The sequence below is a fragment of the Phyllostomus hastatus genome, unplaced genomic scaffold, assembly GCF_019186645.2.
Source record: "Phyllostomus hastatus isolate PE091 unplaced genomic scaffold, TTU_PhHast_1.1 phas_contig_152, whole genome shotgun sequence".
Taxonomy (NCBI): Eukaryota; Metazoa; Chordata; class Mammalia; order Chiroptera; family Phyllostomidae; genus Phyllostomus; species Phyllostomus hastatus.
In genome coordinates, this window is record NW_025333622.1 from 7,545,054 (window position 1) to 7,565,483 (window position 20,430).

At 36.1% G+C, this 20,430-nt stretch overlaps 1 pseudogene; it reads left to right on the forward strand.

Annotated features, from left to right (window-relative positions):
• Positions 1-10,426: 10,426 nt before the first annotated feature.
• LOC123813549 lies at positions 10,427-11,394 on the forward strand (annotated as a pseudogene).
• Positions 11,395-20,430: the final 9,036 nt, after the last annotated feature.

Sequence of the window (20,430 nt, forward strand, 5' to 3'; positions counted from 1 at the left end):
TACTCAAATAGCCAGCATTATCACAATGACATGTGTTCATGATGTTTGATATGATTACAATAATCATTTTATCATGCTTCTAAAATATTAATAATCTGATGATTACAATCATCATTCATTACTATTAACTTCATAGTCATAGTCCACCACATAACCCCAGGTAACACCACACAAAACTATGACAAAGAAAAGACTGTTCTGGATTTCTTTTTTCTCCAGCAGGTTATTTTAGTGGTTTAGATGGAAGGAATATGCATGCTAGCTGCACTGAGCTAACCGTTCAAGTTTTCTCAGGGATGTAATTTTTTCATGCAACAATATGTCTATTATTAGTTCTTATACATTAGCCCTCAGTAAACAGTATTTATTCTGTCTGCATATCCTGACAATGAGTTCTCCCCACATTTGCAGCCACCCACTGAGACAACCATTGCCGCCATTCAGACACATGACAAACTATGGTTTTATTACTTTAATTTTCCAAACAAATTACACCATGCTAAACTACAACACATGGAAATAATTTTTAAAAGACAAAGAGAATGGCAGACTTTGCATTTTTATTAAGTGAGCTATCTGTAATTTCAAGTAATGGCCTCTATTATGCAATGTCCACACGTGCACACATATGTGTGTGCTGAGTATTTTAGCAAGCATCAAAGTTCTCTGAACCTTTTTGAAGTTAAATGGAGGAAACTATGTAAATCATTCTTATTCTGGGATTTTATAGCTCAATAAATTTGGACTTAAGTAACAGCTGGTAATCTTAAGGTATGTACACTCTCCAATAGTGTATTTATGTTTAGCATTTAGAATTCATCTCTCTGTGTACATATATATTCACACACGTATGTGTTGAGGAAGAATTTTCTTTAACTAGAAAAAAAAACACATTTTACTTCATATGCACAGAAACCCCATATACATGGGAAGTTCAAAAATGGAAAGCTAGAATGAGGTATATATGCCATGTTGAGTCAAGGAGTGGGATAGGGGCCTGGAACTTCAAAGGAAAGGAAAGTAATTCACAGGACAATAGAAGAACAGATGTTCTGTAATTAGATGTTTGCCCTGCCATACATATAGGTCATTAAAATAGACTTCTTTTGATAACTCATATTATGGTCAAGACCCCAATTTAAATTCTTTAAGGGAGAGGTAAAAGTGTTTTTGTGAGCCCATAGGGTCTTGGTTGCCTTCAGTTTCATGTGCCAAAGTGGCACACCCTGGGGAGGCCTGTTCTGAACCCCTTTACATAATATCAGTAAAATCCATAACTTTGAATCATTATGTTTACCTGGAGAGCTCACAAAGACTGACAAAATAGTTCCTGAAGAATTGTTATTTGAATTGTAACAGAACGTTAGAATAAGGATCCAAAGTCACTCTGAAGGTTAACAGTGAGAGATTATACCAGTATCAAAAAGCCCAAAACAGAAAATGCCTTTCAGCAAAGCTTCTGCAATTATCCAAGATTTTCAGAACAGCCAAAATCTAGGGGAAGACAGGGAAGTATAGTATATACCTTTAGCTTGGAGAAATTAGAAAAATTTTGTCTAACCATTATCATTTCCAGTCACACTAATATTCATAGTGTTTTAAGAAAGAGATTCAGCTTTGAAAAAACAGTGGGAGTTTTTCAGATACAAATTCAAACGTCACGCAGCTGAGACATGATCTGGTTGCCTGTAACAAACATTATTTTATGGCTGCTCAGTTACTAATGTCATCTGAAATTACCATATCCTTCAGTTCACTCCCATTTGGACAAGTGTCAGCATTCAAACATCATTGTCGTCTAACCCATGTGTCCTAAGAAGCTGTTGACTACATCAATGCTTGCTTCATATTTAATAAAACATTGAAAAAATTGGGAATGGTCTGATGTTATCGTTTATGCCTTTTGAGAGCAATTGATTACTACTTATTTTCATGTCCCTATAGGGTCCATTTAGTAATTCATTTCAGGAAAACTGAGAGCAGATGGTCTCAATTCTGGCCATGTATAGAACAACCTTGTGGGGGTTAAAATACACACATTACTGGCCTTTAACCCAAAGCTACTGAATACAAAATTCCAGGGGTTATTCCTACCAAGTTATACTTAAACATGTCCTCTAAATACTTCCACTGCAGGTTGTCCCTGGACTGGCCTTTGGTATCCATTGACTAAATTTTGAAATCCATGCGGGATAGTACTGATGAAGTCCAAATAATATGGAATTTCTACATCTACAAAATGGAGATAATATCCATTTTAGGTTGTTTTGATGACAAGATGAGAAATACAAAGAGGCTTTCTAGTTCATAGCATACAGTAGGCACACAGCAGGGTGTGGATGAAACTATTAGGTGTTCACCAAAACCCATTTTTCCTTATTTCTGCACACTCAGCTGGATTGCATTTCTCAGCACACCTTGTGGTTAGTTGTGTCCATGTGACTAAGTTCAAGCCAACAGAATGCAGCAGAAGAGATGTGAATCACTTTCACATTTGAACCATAAAGACTTTCACAGTGAGCCTGCAATGATGGTTTCCCCTCTAACAGTCTAAATGAGATCACTTACAGAGTGACCTTGGAGTCCATGGAGAATCCACCAGAACAAACCAGGATTCCCGAATGATCATGTGGAATAAACTTCATTTGTGTTAAGTTTCTGTGATTTGGGGTTTACCTTGTAGCAGTTAGTAACCTATGTTCACTGTTCAATTCTTTTAATTTTCTTTAAAAATTAGCAGTAACATTTGAAACATTTCTTTTCTTCACTTATCTCTCTGTTGTGGTATGTGCTATTTTATCAACTGTAAAACCAACTGGAAATTACAATGCTCATAAGACACAATGAGCACTTTGCAGATTTCTGTAGCCCCAGTAAGAACCCTCTGTGTCAGGGGATTGTCCTGTCCTTTAAAGAATTTCACCTTATACTGCAAGACCTACATACTACAGAAAAACTAAAATCATAAAAATTTGTTGAAGTGAGTTTTTGAGTCTAGAAAAGGTTGAGGATTTAATTACATCTAAGAAGAAGAAAAACAGTGACTCTCTGTCTCTCTAAGGAATCAAATGATCTGATTGGGAAGGAATGCAGGGTGTAGAATAACACTGGAGCATGTGAGTAAAAGCTACAAGGCTGTGCTGCAAGATTTTAGTGATTCTCTCCCTCAGTTTTAGGGGGGCAAGACAGATCAGGGGAGCAAAACAGAACAATATAGTGAATTACATTTAGAGGACTTATTGGAATTCATAAAGGATACTGTGCTTTTTCAGGTTCCAAAAAACTACAGGTGCTCATGATTCTCTACATGTCATTTATGAACAACTACTTATCAAAGTTGTTTCTAAAACCACAGTGATTATACTTCTCTTTTCACCATTGCTATTTGAGATCTTTTCCCCTTCTCTACCTACTACTTCTAAGTAATATTCTAATACTAATCAGGGCTGGTATAGAAAAATGTTACTTTGGGAAGAGCCAGAATGGTTTGCAAGAAAGACTTTAGGGGAGAATAAAATAAAATTAATCTTCTTAAGGATTCTCTCCCCCACACCCTAAATTCTGAAGGTAACATCTTCAATGCCCTATGCTGTTTTTCTCAGTTTACTCATATGCCCCAGTGTTATTCTATACCCTGCATTCCTTCCCAATCAGATCATTTGATTCCTTAGAGAGACAGAGTCACTGTTTTTCTTCTTCTTAGATGTAATTAAATCCTCAATCCTTTCTATACTCAAAAACTCATTTCAGCAAATTTTTATGATTTTAGTTTTTCTATAGTATGTAAGTTGAAGTTACAAGTATAGTTCACCTCATTTACTAACTGATAAATTGTTAGTGACTTCCTGAGATGTTACATTTAGAAAAGTTTGAGACCAATGTGTAGTCTCAGCTTGAAAAAGTGCCCTCATCATTAGGGATGTCTTTCCCAGTTGCAGGGGACAAACAATGGCATTCACGCCAGGAGTTTGTATCCTGAATTGTGCTCTTTCAAAAAATAAAATAAGAGAAATATGATAATTATAACTGCAAAAGCAAAGTTCAAAAGAGCAATTCTTTTTCTCTTAAGGAATGGTGGAGTGTGGACATGCCTTCTCAGAGGTAAGAAAGGATCAGTCTTGAGGCATACTTTTGTGATCCAAGTATATGAAAACTCAAGTATGTACAAAACAATATAATAAACATGGTGACATATTTTAAGTGCTTAAATTTAACTAAGGGTCTATGAATACCATCTTTCAGTTCTTTTGATGTATCCCCATGACTTTTATGCATAAACTCATTTGAAGATAAAAGTAGATGTAGAAATTTGAGGTCCTTCATTCCTAAAGGATTGGCCAAATGGCCCTTGAATTCAGCTCTAAAAATGAACCATGTAGTTGGACTGATTTCTTTTTGTGAAAGAGAGAATGAGAAACACTTGTCAGAAGGGGGAGTGAAAGGATGAAACAGGAAACATCAGGCCAATGCCCAAAGCCAGTGAAATAAGAGAAAGGTGGTGCCGGAAAGCTGTTTCAGGATGGGGAAATACGGTATCAGGGCTCCCTGAGACCTGTAATTCTTTAGGACTTTTCTCCTGAACCCTCCTTCTCTGATGTTTTTCTCTAATTCTCTTTCTTCAAAGAGTTGTCAACCCCAGCTGCTAATTCTCAAGTTACTTGTTGGATTTTTGACCCCAAGTGCTGTCAATCAGTACCAGCATTTGGTATCAGGACATATCTTACTCCTGGTGCTTGGTAAAGATGGAGGCTGTGGACAGAAGTTTCTGATCTATTGCCAAAGGGGTATAAATGTGCCTGGAAACTCAAACTGGATATCATATTTCATTTCCTCATATAAGCATTGGTTTCCTGGTAGCCCCTTTATACTTTGAACATAGTTCTAAATCATGGACTCATGATATGAATTTAATAGGTTTTTCCTGTCCTGAATGAATAATACCCATTGTGTATGACATTATGTCTATGGGAAAATAGCTCTCAAACTCCAAATAATTGACTTCCAAAGAACATGTGTGTTACACCAATTTGTAATTGGTAAGCTCATTCCTCTGCATTCTTTTCCAGTTATATAGTGAAATTAAATGAAGCTGGTGATATAATGAAATTGAACAAAGCTGGTGTCAGATCCACAACCCCGCATATACTCATATTACCAGTTCAGAGAAGAAAGAAATGAATTTAATAATGCCAAGTCACTGACTTGGTTACTTGTGTTTTATCAGAGCCTAAAAATTTTTCACACTATTCCATTCTTCTGTCACCTCCACATTACTTAAGAGGGACAGAGCCAAGGAGTAAAAAATTTACTAGATTGTGAAAGCTACAGATTTGGCTACATGTTAAGTACCACAAATGATGAATGTTTCTATTAACCTTTCATGTTGTATGTTCTTAAGTATGTTTTTCTAATAAAAAGTTGATCCAGAAAGGGACCTATTCTTGAGATGTACTCTATGAATATAGCTATCTAAACATGTCATCTGACTTTATTGTGATTTTACTTATGATTTGGGAGAACTGTGGAAATGACACAATGCTCTACATAAGATAAAATCACTTATGTAAAGTCTAAAACACACACAACAACACTATTGTCAATGGTGTAGACATACATGGTAAGAGTGTAAAAATGTACACAGAGAGGGCACATGCTGATATCAGGCTGTGGCTGCTTCTGGGAAGGCAAAAGGATGAGGTGATGGTGAGGCTACTGCTGCCAACTGGATGTAGTATTTAAAGATGAGGTGCAGGTATGGAAATACATTAACATATAAATCTGTTGTCTCTGTTATTTTTGTATATTAAAATGTTTTAATATTTAAAAATATATTTTACAAGAGAAATGCAGGATAGCAAAATAAGAAAAAGTTTATTAACTTTTTCAAACTTTTAAGCAATAATTGTTATATGTGAACTGAGTCAGTTCTTTCATTTAGGTTTGAAAAATTTTCACTGTTTGGCACTAATTGTGAGCTGAGTAATCTAACTTTGACACTCTCTTGCTATTTGACTTCACTTTCCTCATAGGGTTACATTTGTTACCTAGTATTAATTCATACATTTTATTTTATTTTTAAGTTAATTTCATTTTTAAATATTTTAAAATAATTTTTTGTTGTTGTTCAAGTACAGTTGTCTCCATTTCTTCCCCACCACACCCTGCCACCCCACCCTCAAACCTACCCCCTTTGGCTTTGTGCCCTATTGTTTATACAGGTTCTTTGACGGCCCTGCCCCTACTTTCCCCCACTACCCCCACTCCCCTCTGGTTACTGTCAGTTTATTCTTTATTTCAATGTCTCTGGTTATATTTTATGAACTTTTAAAATAATTAACTTAGTACTTTTAAACTTAGAAATAAACCATTTCATTGTGAAATATGCATATGAGGGCTCTTCTTCATGTTATATTACATCAATTAAGATAGAATTGAGAGTGACAAAAGTGGATTATAGCAATTATATCAGTGCATCACCATAGAATAGCTCTATTTCAGTTAGGTTCCTTGAAGGAATTAAGGAAAGAACCCTGGAGAATGAATGAAATGGATAGAGAAAATTTTTTTACTTTTTCTCTCCTTGAGAATTCCTTTGTAGTGTGAAAAAACACATTACAAATTGGTACCTGAGTTTCAGTGAACAAGAATGAAAATAGAAAATAAAATTAATTTGATTAGCAGCCTTTCCACTCACATAAATAATGACCTGTAATAGAAGGCCTCCAACTTCCAATTAGTCAAAAACCCTTAGGATTAAAAAAAGAGTTTCAAAATTAAAATGAGTCACACTCTAACTTGGCTGGTGTGGTTCAGTGGATTGAGTGCCAGCCTGCAAACCAAAGGGTTGCTGATTTGGTTCCCAGTCAGGGCACATGCCTGGGTTTTGGGCCAGGTCCCCAGTAGGGGGTGCTGAGAGGTAACCACACATTGATGTTTCCTTCTCTTTCTCCCTTCCTTCCTCCATCTCTAAAAATAAATAAATAAAATCTCAAAAAGTTAAAAAGAAACAAAACAAGTCACACTCTGTCTTGATATTCAATAAAATGGTGTGTCTTTAGTCTAGGCATAACAAAGAATGTTCACAGGCAGATTTGGAAAATACCAATGTTCATATAACTTAAATGAAAGTCATTATCAGAATTCCACTGATTTACCACATAGCTATTTATGACTGATCAACATTAACAGTGACATAATACGAACATTAACTGCATATGCAACTGTGTGAGATAAAATAGAAATTAAATCAATTAGAACAATTATCATTGTCTTCATTATTATGATCATCTTTATCATAATGATGACTGATGTGTTTTAAACTCTTCACAGCTTTCAAAATGCTTTCATCTTCAGTGTTTCTCAGATCTCACAAGTGCCTTGAGAGTGGGTAAAATGTATTACTTATTCTCCTAGAGTTGTAAGTTCAAAAAAATGCAGAAAAACAAAAACAATACTACAGATAAGAAGGCATTGTTTCTACATCTGGTGGCATTTCAAAGAGATAAATGCAGAAGACGGGCCCATTATGGAGGAAGGAAGTCAAGAAGATGTGTTCTTAGCTAAACAATGGGATTTTGCCTATTTAAGATCTCTAATGTTTGGTTAGGAACTGCCCAAATAACATTAAAGTACACCAAGAAATATATTGTTATTGTGAAAACATTTGAATTGTTATAGAGGAGAAAGTTATAACACATTCACATGTGACTGTCCGCAATCTTGTTCTCTCTGTTTCCTCTTCTCTGCCCCACACAACCCGAACTAGATTATTTTGAAGTGAATGTAAGATATGATACCATTTCATTTAGGAAAATGCAAATAAACTTTATAAAATAAAACTAAATCCATTTTAACTGAATGTGGATTTAAATAGAAAATATTCTTTTATTCAATCACTCAAAATTGGTGTTTTGCTTCAGGGTTTCATTTATTTTCAAACTCCTGGACAAATTTGGCCCTTTTCTGTTTGAATAACACATTCTACTTGCAATTTTGTAATGTTGTAAACTCTCCCTGGGGCTAAGCAAAAGTGTTGTGCATTTTTACTTATCTGATACAAACTCGAATAAAAACCGGATTCATAGAAATGTTCGTTGGATGACTGATTGCATGGATAAAGTGAAATAAGCATGGCTAATTTTCAGTAGATGTCTGCTGTAAATAGACAGTCATTCTACTCGTGTTAACCGAGGCACTCAGTTTTTAACACTGCCGTCACAACCAGCTTTGCAATCTTGAGCAAATCAGGTAACTTTTTTGGATGCTTTGCTCTCACCAATAAAATAAAGAGATTACATGCTAGATTACCTCTAAAATAGATAGATGTTAGAGCATTCAACCCTAAATTCTATTATTCTATTTTTAGAGTACTTCATTTCTTACTTCCATTATACATATTCATTATTTGAGGCCTGGAGTCCTTGTTTAACAGTGACTCTTACCTCAATTAAACAACCTTATTTCCTCTGCAAGACAGTTTTTCCAAATGTAGAAAAAGAGCAATACTGAACAGAAAGTCGGCAGTGATTATAGTGACAAATCAGTCCTCAAGGACAAAACTTTAACATTGAAAGCAAAACCATTATATCTATCAAGTCTATGAAATTGAATAATTTGTTTTTTCTTGAAATTTTGAGTACATATTGATCATTTTTAAGTCCTTTGGTGGTAACTCATTGTAAACATCTGTGGCCTTGTAGTTGTATTAAACTATAAATTTTTATGTTGATAAGTGGATTGTTGTTTTTAGTAGATTTTTTCTATGATTTTCACTGCTGAAATCCAATATTAAATATAAATATTAAAGATGCAGAGACTGTCTTTTAGAATTTTTAAAGATATTTTTAAAGATTATTTTTTTATGAATGTGTTCAGTGATATAACACAGAGAAGGAAAAGCTAGCTATTTCCTGAAAGTTACTTCTAGAAAACAGGCTCACCCAAACTGAGTTATAGTGTTACCTTTGGCAATGTTTTCTGGAGGTCCTTGAGCATCTATTTATTAAGTATTTGTTCATCATATATTAAAACATGAAAAGAAAACTGGAAATACTTTCAATGACCTAAATAATATTAGCTTTTATTCACATTAGTTTTACCTGACCTAGGAATCAGTTACTACAAAAATCATTATGCTTTGCAGTATTTTCCTGTGTGGCTAAGAATACTAATTTAAAAGTCATTTCCCAGGAGTTGAGGTTAGAAGATTTAAATGATTAGTGAAGCCAGAGTTCCAAAAAATATTATATGTACCAACAACCAAAAATCTCAGAGAGAAAATATTTCTCCTTGGGAGTAACAGAACAGAGAGATGCATCCATGTACTCAGATACACACACACATTTCTAACTGTGATCAAGGAGTAAACCAAACCATGCTTTTGCTAGTAGAGAGCAAAATATACTTTGAAAAAATATTCTCAGCCTGTAACTTTAGTTTGTTTCTACTATCTACACAGGATGCATCATACTCAAAACAATGACCAGAGAAGTATTGAAAGATTTGAGGATGTGCTAAAACTGTTATTGTGGGTAAATATAATATTTGAGCTACTTTAATGTTACTTAAATTATAGAACTATAAGGCACTGCCTTAACATTTTAACATTCAAAGTGGAATCTTAGGCCTCTTGAAGTTCTGTGGTCAAGACTTTAAGAGACTTACAGTTTTGTGTACTTGAAGGTAACAACATGAAGAAAAATACTTTTGCATCAGATGTATGTTTTATCAGTCAGCTGTCTTAACGAATTGCACTTTGGGTATGATTCCTCAGGTAATTTGTAAGATTGTTTTAGTTTAGGTATAGAAAATGTTTCGAAATATTGGTTTTAGACTGAATTATCCCATTTGTAGCAAAATTAAGTAAATATTTTAAGAAAATTATGAAACTTCATTTTTAAAGTGCAATGATCTGGGCTTACATTTAAGAAATAGTTTTCTAAACAACCTTTTATGCCTGTTTTCACTCTTTCATTGTATAAGATTAGGTTGTATTTTACAACTTACTTTTGAAACCTCTTCCTGAACTTTAACTCAGAGTTTCAAGTAATGAAAAAGCATTATATCTCTCTGAGTACTGAAAGAATACTTAGTTATTTCATCATTACCATAACTTGAGGGCCAGATCAAAAAGGTTATTTGAAAATGATATAATAAGCTGTGGTAAATAAATTAAAGCTTTTGTGATGTACACAAACATCATAAAATTTTTATTTTATGAGAATAATGGAGCAATTGGTAGAAGAAAGAGTTGAAGCATCCAATTTAGAAGCTGAACTCAGAACACTTTCCCAGAAGTCTGCATTTCCAAAGACACACTTTCATTAAAAATGTGCCATAAACAGAGCTTTGGGGGAAAAAAATCTATGCATGCTGCCGGTGACAGGACTGAGTAGGCATCATGCGAGTCTGCCTTCCTGCAGTTGTCATGTCTAAGTCAGAGTCTCCCAAAGAGCCCACACAGCTGTGGAAACTCTTCATCGAAGGTTTGAGCTTTGAAATATCCAATGAGAGCCTGAGGAGTCATGTTGAGTAATGGGAAACATTCACAGACAGTGTGGTAATGAGAGATCCAAACACCAACTGCTCCAGGGGTTTTGGGTTTGGGGTTTTGGATTTGTCACAGACACCACTGTGGAGGAGGTGGATGCAGGCATGAGTGCAAGGCCACACAAGGTCAGTGGGAGAGTTGTGGAATCAAAGAAGGCTGTCTCAAGAGAAGAGTCTCAAAGTCTGGTGCCTGCAACTATGAAAAAGATATTTGTCAGTGGTATTAAAGAAGATGTTGAAGAATATCACCCAAGAGGTTATTTTGAACAGTATGGGAAAATTTGGTGATTGAAATCATGACTGACTGAGGCAGTGGCAAGAAGAGAGGCTTTGTTTTTGTCATTTTTGATGACCATGACCCTGGAGACAGGATGGCCATTCAGAAATACCATAGTGTGAATAGCTACAACTCTAAACTAAGGACAGCCCTATCTAAGCAAGAGATGGTCAGTGTTTTATTCAGCCAAAGAGGTCAGAGTGGTCTGGAAACTTAGGTGATGGTCATGGAGGTGGTTTGGGTGGGAACAACAACTTTGGTCATGGAGGAAACTTGAGTGGGTAAGGTGGGCTTGGTAGCAGCTTTGGTGGAGCTGGATGTGGTGGCAGTGGGAATGGCTATCATGGATTGGGTAGTGATGGAAACAATTTTGGATGTGTCAGAAGCTACAACAATTTTGGCAGTTACAACAGTCTTTAAATTTTGCACCCATGAAACGAGAAAACTTTGGAGGCAGAAGCCCTGACCTCTGTGGTCGTGAAGGCCAACACTTTGCCAAACCACAAAACCAAGGTGGTTTTGGTGGTTCTAGCAGCAGCGGTAGCTAAGGTAGTGGCAGAAGGTTTTAATTATTGCCAGGAAATAAAGCTTAGCAGGAGGGGAGAGCCAGAGAAGTGACAGGGAGGCTAGAGGCTACAAAAGATTTGTGAACTCAGCCGAGGACAAGGGTGGCAAGGCCAGCTGCTGCAAAGAAGACATGTTGTAAACGATATTCAGGTGTATAGGCACAAAGCGTGAGGGTTGCATTCATGATTAATTGTATAACAGGTTATTTTAGTTTTTCTTGTGTGGAAGGTGTAAAGCATTCCAACAAAGGATTTTAATGTAGACATTTTTATTTTGCACCCATGTTGTTGATTGCTAAATGTAATAGTCTCATCATGACACCGAATAAATGTGTATTAAAAAAAAATGATGTCAGGTGCTCGCTGTAGTCATGGCAATGCATTTATCATGGCTGTATGAATAAGGGCTAAACAATGCAGCTAAAATCTGCTCAGACCCTTTGTGTCTATCAAAAACGTAGAAATGAAGAAGTATGCTGTGCTCTGCTGCAATGATTTTGTTGTCAGCTAACAACAAATTACTTCGAGTAAATTAATTAATGCCACATCTTATAGCTACATTTCTACCTCTTTGTGAGCCTATAAGACCCTGTGTCTATCGAACTTTTCTTCAAGCTTAATCCCATCTATTCCATTCTCCTTCTACCACCATACTTTCTTAACTCTGAAACTTAGTTAAAAAGAACAACAATAGCCAGATTAAATCAAATAATCAAAAGGCAGTAAGTAGTTTGAGGGACATGTGTTCTAAGGTTACTTTATTCCCTTGGACTTAAAAACCTTCATTGACCATCTCTTTGAGTAGAATTAACTAGTAGAATAACCATCTCTTTGAGTAGAATTAACTAGATATTCTATTATCCTTAGTAGTAACTAGTACTACTAAGAGCAGAACTCTCTATTTTATTGAGTCTTTGAACTAATTCATGCTGGAAATAGCAGATACCAAACATGCTTTCAGTGACATGTTTGCTTAAAAAAGACCATCTGCATAGTTTCAAAAAGCAATAGGGAATTAAATGGAGAAAAAAACTCTAAATTGTAGCCACATTATGAAAAAATCTAATAAAAGTAAAAGAAGTATAAACTCTCTCTGGGAGAGCCTCTCCTCTTCCTCCCTTTGACCTAGGCACCTAAACCTGTCATTTCTGCCGTGAGTCTGGGCACCACTCAGAGCGGATGAGAAGATCACAGCCACATACCCCTGGATAACACCCCACTCTCACTTTCTTTCTCATCAGTGAGATCCCTTTTTCAGAAAGGGGAAATCATAGAGCCTAGATAATGAAAGTACAAAAGGATAAATGTCATGCTAAAGCAAACCAGTGGTTTTTATCTATCCCCCACACTTTCAAAATGTGGGATGCATATTCTTGGTTGTATCTGAAATAATTCTAGATGTAATAAAGATAAGGCATTACATAACATTGACCCATATAGTGAGTGATATTCAGTACCCTTAATCTTTTTGCTGACCTCATAAGTGGTCCTTGTATTGTTTTTTTTTTTTTAATTTTGGAATATGTAGTTAGTACCTGTTTAATATTTGCTAATTACTCTTTATAATAATGGGATCAGACCTCAGCTCAGAATCTTCATCAGGCAACAGTATCCATTATAATTCAATACTTTTTAAATTTTAGTAATTATTTAGTTGCAGTTCTTTATTTTAAATGACAATGTAAAATCTTCAAAATAAATAAGCTAAATAAGTAAACACAGGAGTTGGCTAAAGGGTCAACACTACATTGAGTTTTTCTTCAAAATGCTCACTTTTGAGAATGAGATACAAAATATAAATACTAATCTGACTTCACTAAAATTACCTTTAAAATTATAATTAATCAGTACAGAAAGATAATTTTAAAATCTTCCTTAACTTACACTAATTATTTCATAGCTAAAAATCCTATACTCTATTGATTTTTTTTAAGGCCAGAGATGAATATTTTTTTAAAAGTCAGTTCTCATTAAGAACCTTAAGATTTGTAGCTTATAAATCCAAAATCCTAAACTTTTATCCATTTGATACTAAATACTTAAAACTCACCCTTCATGTATGTTCTTCATTCTTCTGCAACATCTCCCAGTGTATCAATTAAATGAAGTATTTACAGGAAGAAGCAAGAAAGTTGGGGCCACTGGAGTTCAGGAATAATCTCTTTTGTTTATTCAGTCACTCTTTCCCTTTTAATCAGCTAGTATTTATGAATTTCTCTGTTGTGTAGCTCTATGTTATAAAATGAAGACACTAAATGAAATGTAATATGTGATCTCAAAAATGTAGTACTTGCAAAACAAATTACATTCAACTTACAAATATATTTTTGTTTGTCAAGGCAAAGAATAAGAAGTATTAAAATGTTCCCCCCACTGAAGGACATGTTCTATTGAAGTCGAAAGCGCTCCAACATTCCCTATTTATTACACTAAATCTCTATTAGTTGTATCCCCGCTCTGCAACCCCTAAAGACATTGAACTAATGACCCCAAGCTTAGAATAGGGCAGAGTCACTGTTTTCAAGTGTTTAATTCGAGAAACTGGATAAGCTGATCTGCAGAGACTACCAGGTGCTGTGGGAACGTGCAGAAATGCATCCAACTGACCATGGTTTGAATGAAGACAAATTTTGAAAAAGTAACTGTTACCCCAGTGAAAAGAAAAAAAAGAGAGGAAAAATGTTTCCTAGGCAAAGGGAATGACACATAAAAAGACATAGCAGCTCGAGGTAGGTACTGTGCTGTGCATTGTACGTAGTAAAGTTTCATGAGAATAAAAGGGCAAAAAAGGAGATGAAGTATGAAGGAGAGAGTCTGAAGCCAGGTCAAGAGGAGGTTTTATACCATAATATAGAGTTTGGGATTTACCTTAAAATAGTGGATTGATACTAATGGTAGCTCCGACTTTCCCAGGTAACAGCTAGCTCAGAGATAATCAAGGGTTTGATGATGACAGTGTCTTCTACTCTGGCCCCCAAAATATTTTGTTTTCAGGACTGTTAGTCCCCATATTTATTCTCTTACCTGTGGGTCCTGAGTCAATTTCATGAGCCTCTTGGGCATTCTCTCTCTTGGGTTTCTTTCTTCTGGCATCCTGAAAGTGATTCAGCCAAGGGAGCCAAATCACATCAGATGACTAAATCAGATAACTCACCCTCCAAATTGCTCATCAGAGTTCTGAAATTTGGCTAAAAAAGTAGATTAATTAAGGGTTAAGATGACTGTGGTTTCCTTCGGCATTTCTTCCTTCCCCTCCTCTATTTTCTTTTTTGTTATCTTTCTGTACCTAGTATTCATGGAGGGCTAGGATAAATTTTTTTCTCACTTTTGTAATCAGCTAAATGCTCTTCTAAGATGCAGTATTTTAAAAATTGAATTTATAAAAAAGTCTGCTATTTGATGGTACATTTACATAATGGAATACTACTTCACTGTAAAAAGAAGAAAATTTTACCCTTTTGACAGCATGGATGGTCCTGGAGAACATTATGCTAACTGAGATAAGCCAGTCAGAGAAAGATAAATACCATGTGATTTCACTCATGTGTGGAATCTAATGAACAAACTGAACTAACAAGGAAAATGGGGACAGACTCATACATAGAGAGCAGGCTGACAGCTCTGGGGGGATATGGAGGGATGGAGCAAAAAAGAAAAAACTCGTGGAGACAGACAACAGTGTGGTGATTGCAGTGTGGGGAGAGAAGGGTCAGTGGAGGTAGGAGAGGGTATGGGGAGATAAATGGTAATGAAAAAAAACACAACAAAATAAAAGCATGCTGTTACTACCAAAAGGATAACATGCTCCATAATAAAATAAAATATTCAGAATATCATTTAAATGTTTAAAGTAATTGTTACAATGACAAAAATTGAGATAATTATTTTTCCCCTGTGCTGCATTTCTTAACACAACTGGGTGGAAAATCAGGGCGATCTGTGCGTTCTGTGTCGGGTGTGAACTGTCTTTCTTTCAATGGGTATTATGAAATGTTATATGCATTTAGACTGAGCTTAAACACCCCAAGTAAAAGATTAATGAGAATTTAGGAAAGCCATCACCTGGGGGTATTTGGTCATAGCTCCAGAAAGTCTTCAAGAAACTCACAGCATGTAAGGGTTTTTTGTCATTTTAGAATATTTTATATGTATTAATTTAATCTCAATTTTCACTGCTGTGCTTGAAATCTGTCACTGATTCCTCATAAACTTCAAGATAAACATAAGACTCTAACCAAGGCACGTAAAGTGGTAATAATTCATTGATTCACTGATGTATCCATCATTCAATAATCCTTTATTGAGTATCTACTGCACGTCATGCTCTTTCCTAGTAGTATTGCCCACCTGGTTTCTGCTTAGATTTTAGGCCTTTCTCCTTCCGTGTTCCCACTCAACACTTCATGACAGCCATCTGACCCACCTGCAATTCCCAAAGCCTGCTTACCTCACTCACACCTCCACCTTGTCCCTGTCCTGCTTCTATGCCGTGAATGCCTTTTACCTCTTACCTGCATAGCTGATCCCCAGAATTACATGGGGCCTTTAAAAATATACATATTCCAGCCTCCCAACTTCAAATATTTGGAGTCAGTAGATTTCTCGTTGGAGCTACAAATCTCATATTTATAAAAGACTCTTAGGGATTGAGATAATCAGGGCGATTTTGAAACACTTTATTTTTTTGAGGCTTAACTTAGTTACCATCTACATTAACACCAGTTGTCCTCATTATTCCATTGTGTAGTCTATGACAGAAATTGTACTCCTCAAGCTATACTCAAGGTATTTGTATTTTAAGTGGGTTTTTTTTCCTGAATTTGAGTAACTTGATTGTCCTATCCAAGGGTTATCCTGTCACTGTGCATTTTATCCACGGTGACAAGCACAGTGCCAGGCATGCGTGTCCTGGAGCAACCTTTAGTCAGTGAATGAATGCACTTAAAATTAATTATTTTTATTTACATTAGGATACCTTAAAGATAGTGAAGACTTTTCAGTGTCTGAACAAATGTTACTGACTTGTCAGCACTGACTGGAAAGTAAGTAAGGCAATCTTGCATTTTCCAGCCACAGCTACTTCTCCTCCTAAATGCACCTGTGTAGATGAGCTGCGTTGGAAAGTCAGAAGAATCACCAGCCAACCAGCTTACAGATTTCTGAAGTATAACAAAGTGTCATCTTTTAGTATGCAGCTGAGGTTTGGATGGATATCATGCATAGTAGTAGTTAATAGTCTGATATGATGTTCATGCCAAAAGTCAATGCAAATGATTGCAAATTCAAATACTAATAAATTAACACCTCTGGAAGGAAGTTCTCAGAGTTGAGTCAAACATATCTTCAAAATCAAGGTTCTTAATGTTGAATCATACATTTTAAGTGATTAATGAATTGAAGTCTTTTATATTACTAAATGTACTACACACAAATCAACTTTTTGAAAAGCTTCTACCACTTTTTACTTTGCTGCCCATTTTGATTTCTCTGACCACTTAAGATTCAAGTAGTTGTTAAGGACTGAGAAAAATTCTCCCACTTACATTTATCTGCCATTTCTTTGTATTCTCTGCTATCGTTCTCCATATGATAACTTATTTAAGACATAAATATTTTTAATACATTCATAATTCTGACTACATATTCATTGTGATAAAGTAACCCTTTTTTAATGTCTTTGGCTTTGATTTTGAGAGCACTCATCCTTATAAGGCAAAAATCAAACCTTAACCAAATTGCACTTATAATCCCCTTAACTTGTCCATGTATTCCCTATACATAATTTTATTTTATATAAAAACAAGCACAACATTTTTATGCACACTGAAGTTTGATAAACACTAATCTGAGAATGAAACAAACGAAGTATCTGTTTGGCAGATGTTCAAGTAATCAAACCCTTCTGCATTTAGAATACCCCTCGGATTGTGAAGAAGTACAAGGGTGGGTGGAGAACTTCAAGATGTGTCTGCCTGCCTGCAGGATTAAATCTATGCTGCTTTAGAGTTAATCCTAAATAAGTTTTTTTAACCAATAGTACTTTATTTTTATTTTATTTTTAAAATACTTGATTTATTTTTTTAGAGAGAGAAAGGGAGGGAGAAAAAGAGAGAGAGAAACAGCAATATGTGATTGCCTCTCATGCACCCCATACTGGGGATCTGGCCCACAACCCAGGCATGTGCCCTGACTGGGAATCAAACCATCGATCCTTTGGTTCACAGGCTGGCACTCAATCCACTGAGCCACACCAGCCAGGGCACTTTTTTTAAAAAGTTACTGAATTTATTGGATGACATTGGTTAATAAAATTATATAGGTTTCAGGTGTAAAATTCTATAATACATCATCTGTGTATTGCACTGTGTTCACCACCCCAAGTCGAGTCTCTTTTCATCACTATTTATCCCCACTTTACCCTCTTGAATCTTCTCACACCCCCTTTTTCCCTCTTGTAACCACCATACTGTTATTTGTATCTGTGAGTTTTTTCTTTTCTTTGACTGATCCCTTTACCTTTTTTATCCAGCACCCCAAAACCCCTCTGCTGTAACAGTTGTTAGTTTTTCTGTATCTATGAGTCTGCTTCTATCTTGTTTGTTAACAAAAAATCAACAGTTTTTATAATGTGAAGGTAGGTTTTAAAGACATTTGAGTTAAATGCCCCCACTGAATTGTAATTCTACATTTTCTCCTACTCTATTTTTATCCAACTGTTTTTTAGAGAGCTTTCTTAAGAGTTGACATAAAACTATACATATTTAAAGTGTAAACTTTGATACATTTTGCTATATGTATATATTTATGAAAGAATCACTACCACCCAAAATTTTGTATGAATAATACCCCAGGGTTTCCCTGTGATCCTCTGTAATCCCTCCATCATACCTGCCCACCTCCCCATCACCCACCCCGGCATAGCCAGGCAATGACTGATCTGCCTTCTGTCACTGTAGATCAGTTAACATTTTTGAAAGGTTTACATAGATAAACTGTTACAGTATATACTCATTTTTGTCTGGCATTATTTGTTTGACATAATTACTTTAAATGATTGTCCTTTTATGGTTGTCACCAGTTTCACTGAGAAATAGGTCCATGGAGCTCCTCACACTATCAACTGGAAGTGGAATTCCTTCCTTATTTCTCAAAGTGTGGTTTCTTTTAGTACTTTGAACATACTTACAATAGTTGCTTCAAAGATGTGTCTGCTAAGTCAGATGTCCAGCCCTCTCACAGACTGTCCATTAACGGCTTTTTCCCTGTATATGGATCACATTTTCCTCTGCATGGATCCCAATTATGTGTGAATCACTATTTCTTTACATGTCTAATAATATTTTTTTGAAAGATAGCCATTTAGAAAATGTTTTGTAGTGATTCTAGATGCTGATTTCCCTTGTTCTGTCCAGAACTTCCTGCTCTTGCTTGCTTGCTTGCTTATTTGATTAGGAATTTGGCTGGATTATTTTAGTGATGTGTATTTCCCTGCAATGTGAAATCTCTGATATTGCTCCTGAGAAAGTGTAGGCAGGGCATGTGCACCATCACCCAAGGATGGGAGTGTTTTAGCAGAGCTTTCTTTGACTTTTCTGTTTTTTATTGCTAAGGAGTTTGAGTTTCGTTGAATTATTCCCCCTCTTCGGCTCTAGTAACTGCCAGCTGATTGCTCTATTGTGTCTGGCAATGCCCTGCAGTACAGATTGCTCTACCTTCTCATCCATTAAACACAGGTCCCATTGCAGGGGTCATTTTTGAAGTTGTTTTTTGAGGTCTGTTCTGAAGCTAGAAGGCATTTTTTGTTTTGTTTCTGTTTTTGTTTTTGTATTTTTTAGCTGTTTCTTTCCCTGGTTCTCTCTCATAAAACTAACTGGTCTATGTTACTTTGTTGCTCTCTTAGACCTACCAGCTTCCTGTTAATTGCTTGACATTTGTCCCAAGCAGGCGTTTCACCATGTAGCTTTTCTTATATGTCAGCCTTCCATTCCTGCTCTGGTCATCTGACCCAGGTCTTTGGAACTGAAAGTGCCAGGTCACCTATATGGCCACCAGCCCTGCAGATAATGTTGGCACTAAGGAATGACAGTGAGTCAAAACTGGTGGTTATGCTGCTCCCTTAGCTTTTATTGATGCAGGTTCAATCTCAGTCACTAACAATCAATAGTGATAACAATCAGAAACAATCAGTAACACTGTCATAAGAGAGAACTGGGGGACAACGAACCCAAGGCCCAAGCATCCAGATCAGGTCTGGTCTGGGAGGCAGCTGAGTGACCTACATCTTGCAAGGCAGGGTCAGGGGGATGGGATACTGAGGAGCTCCTTCTCTAAAGGCAGCACAGCCATCCGAAGGTAACTCACTCTTCTGATGTGTTGTCTGTGGTCTGATGTCCTCTGCTTGTATACTCTTTTATATGATGCAATGTTGCATCAGCCTCTGGTAACACATATACTTTTGTTCCACCTTCATAAACACATTATTTACGTCACTTTACTGTGCATGCTCTGAGATGGTGGTGTTACCCTTTAGATAAATACATAGTGTTTACCACGCTGTACCGCACATGTTCGAAGCATAGCATCATACCTTTGAGTCATTGCTCTACTATGCATGCTCCAAACAAAGTTTCTTAACTGACAGGACTGATATCATCTTAGTTTAGTCTTGCTCTCCATACTTTCTAAATTTCTGTTGTTTTGGGGAGTTTCCTCAGGCTTCAACTTTCCCACTCTCTATTCCCAATAAAGTCTGTTCACCTAAGGAGAGCTTTGGAGCTCACTTTTTTTTTTCTCTGCAGCTCCCCATGAGTGAAATCTTTGAGTCACTGTCTCAAAGAGTTGTGGAAAGGACAATGGACGATTTTTCTTAGAGTGACTTCTTTCCTTTATGAGCTGGGTGCTGGGTTAGGATGGTAGTCTCTGGTTTTCTTGGCTTTCCTCTACCAGCATGGAATCTCTGCCCCATGAGAAAGCTGGGGCAAAAACCACATTTATTAACATATGGGAATTTGTTATTTTGAGTCTGCCTTTCCTGAGTAG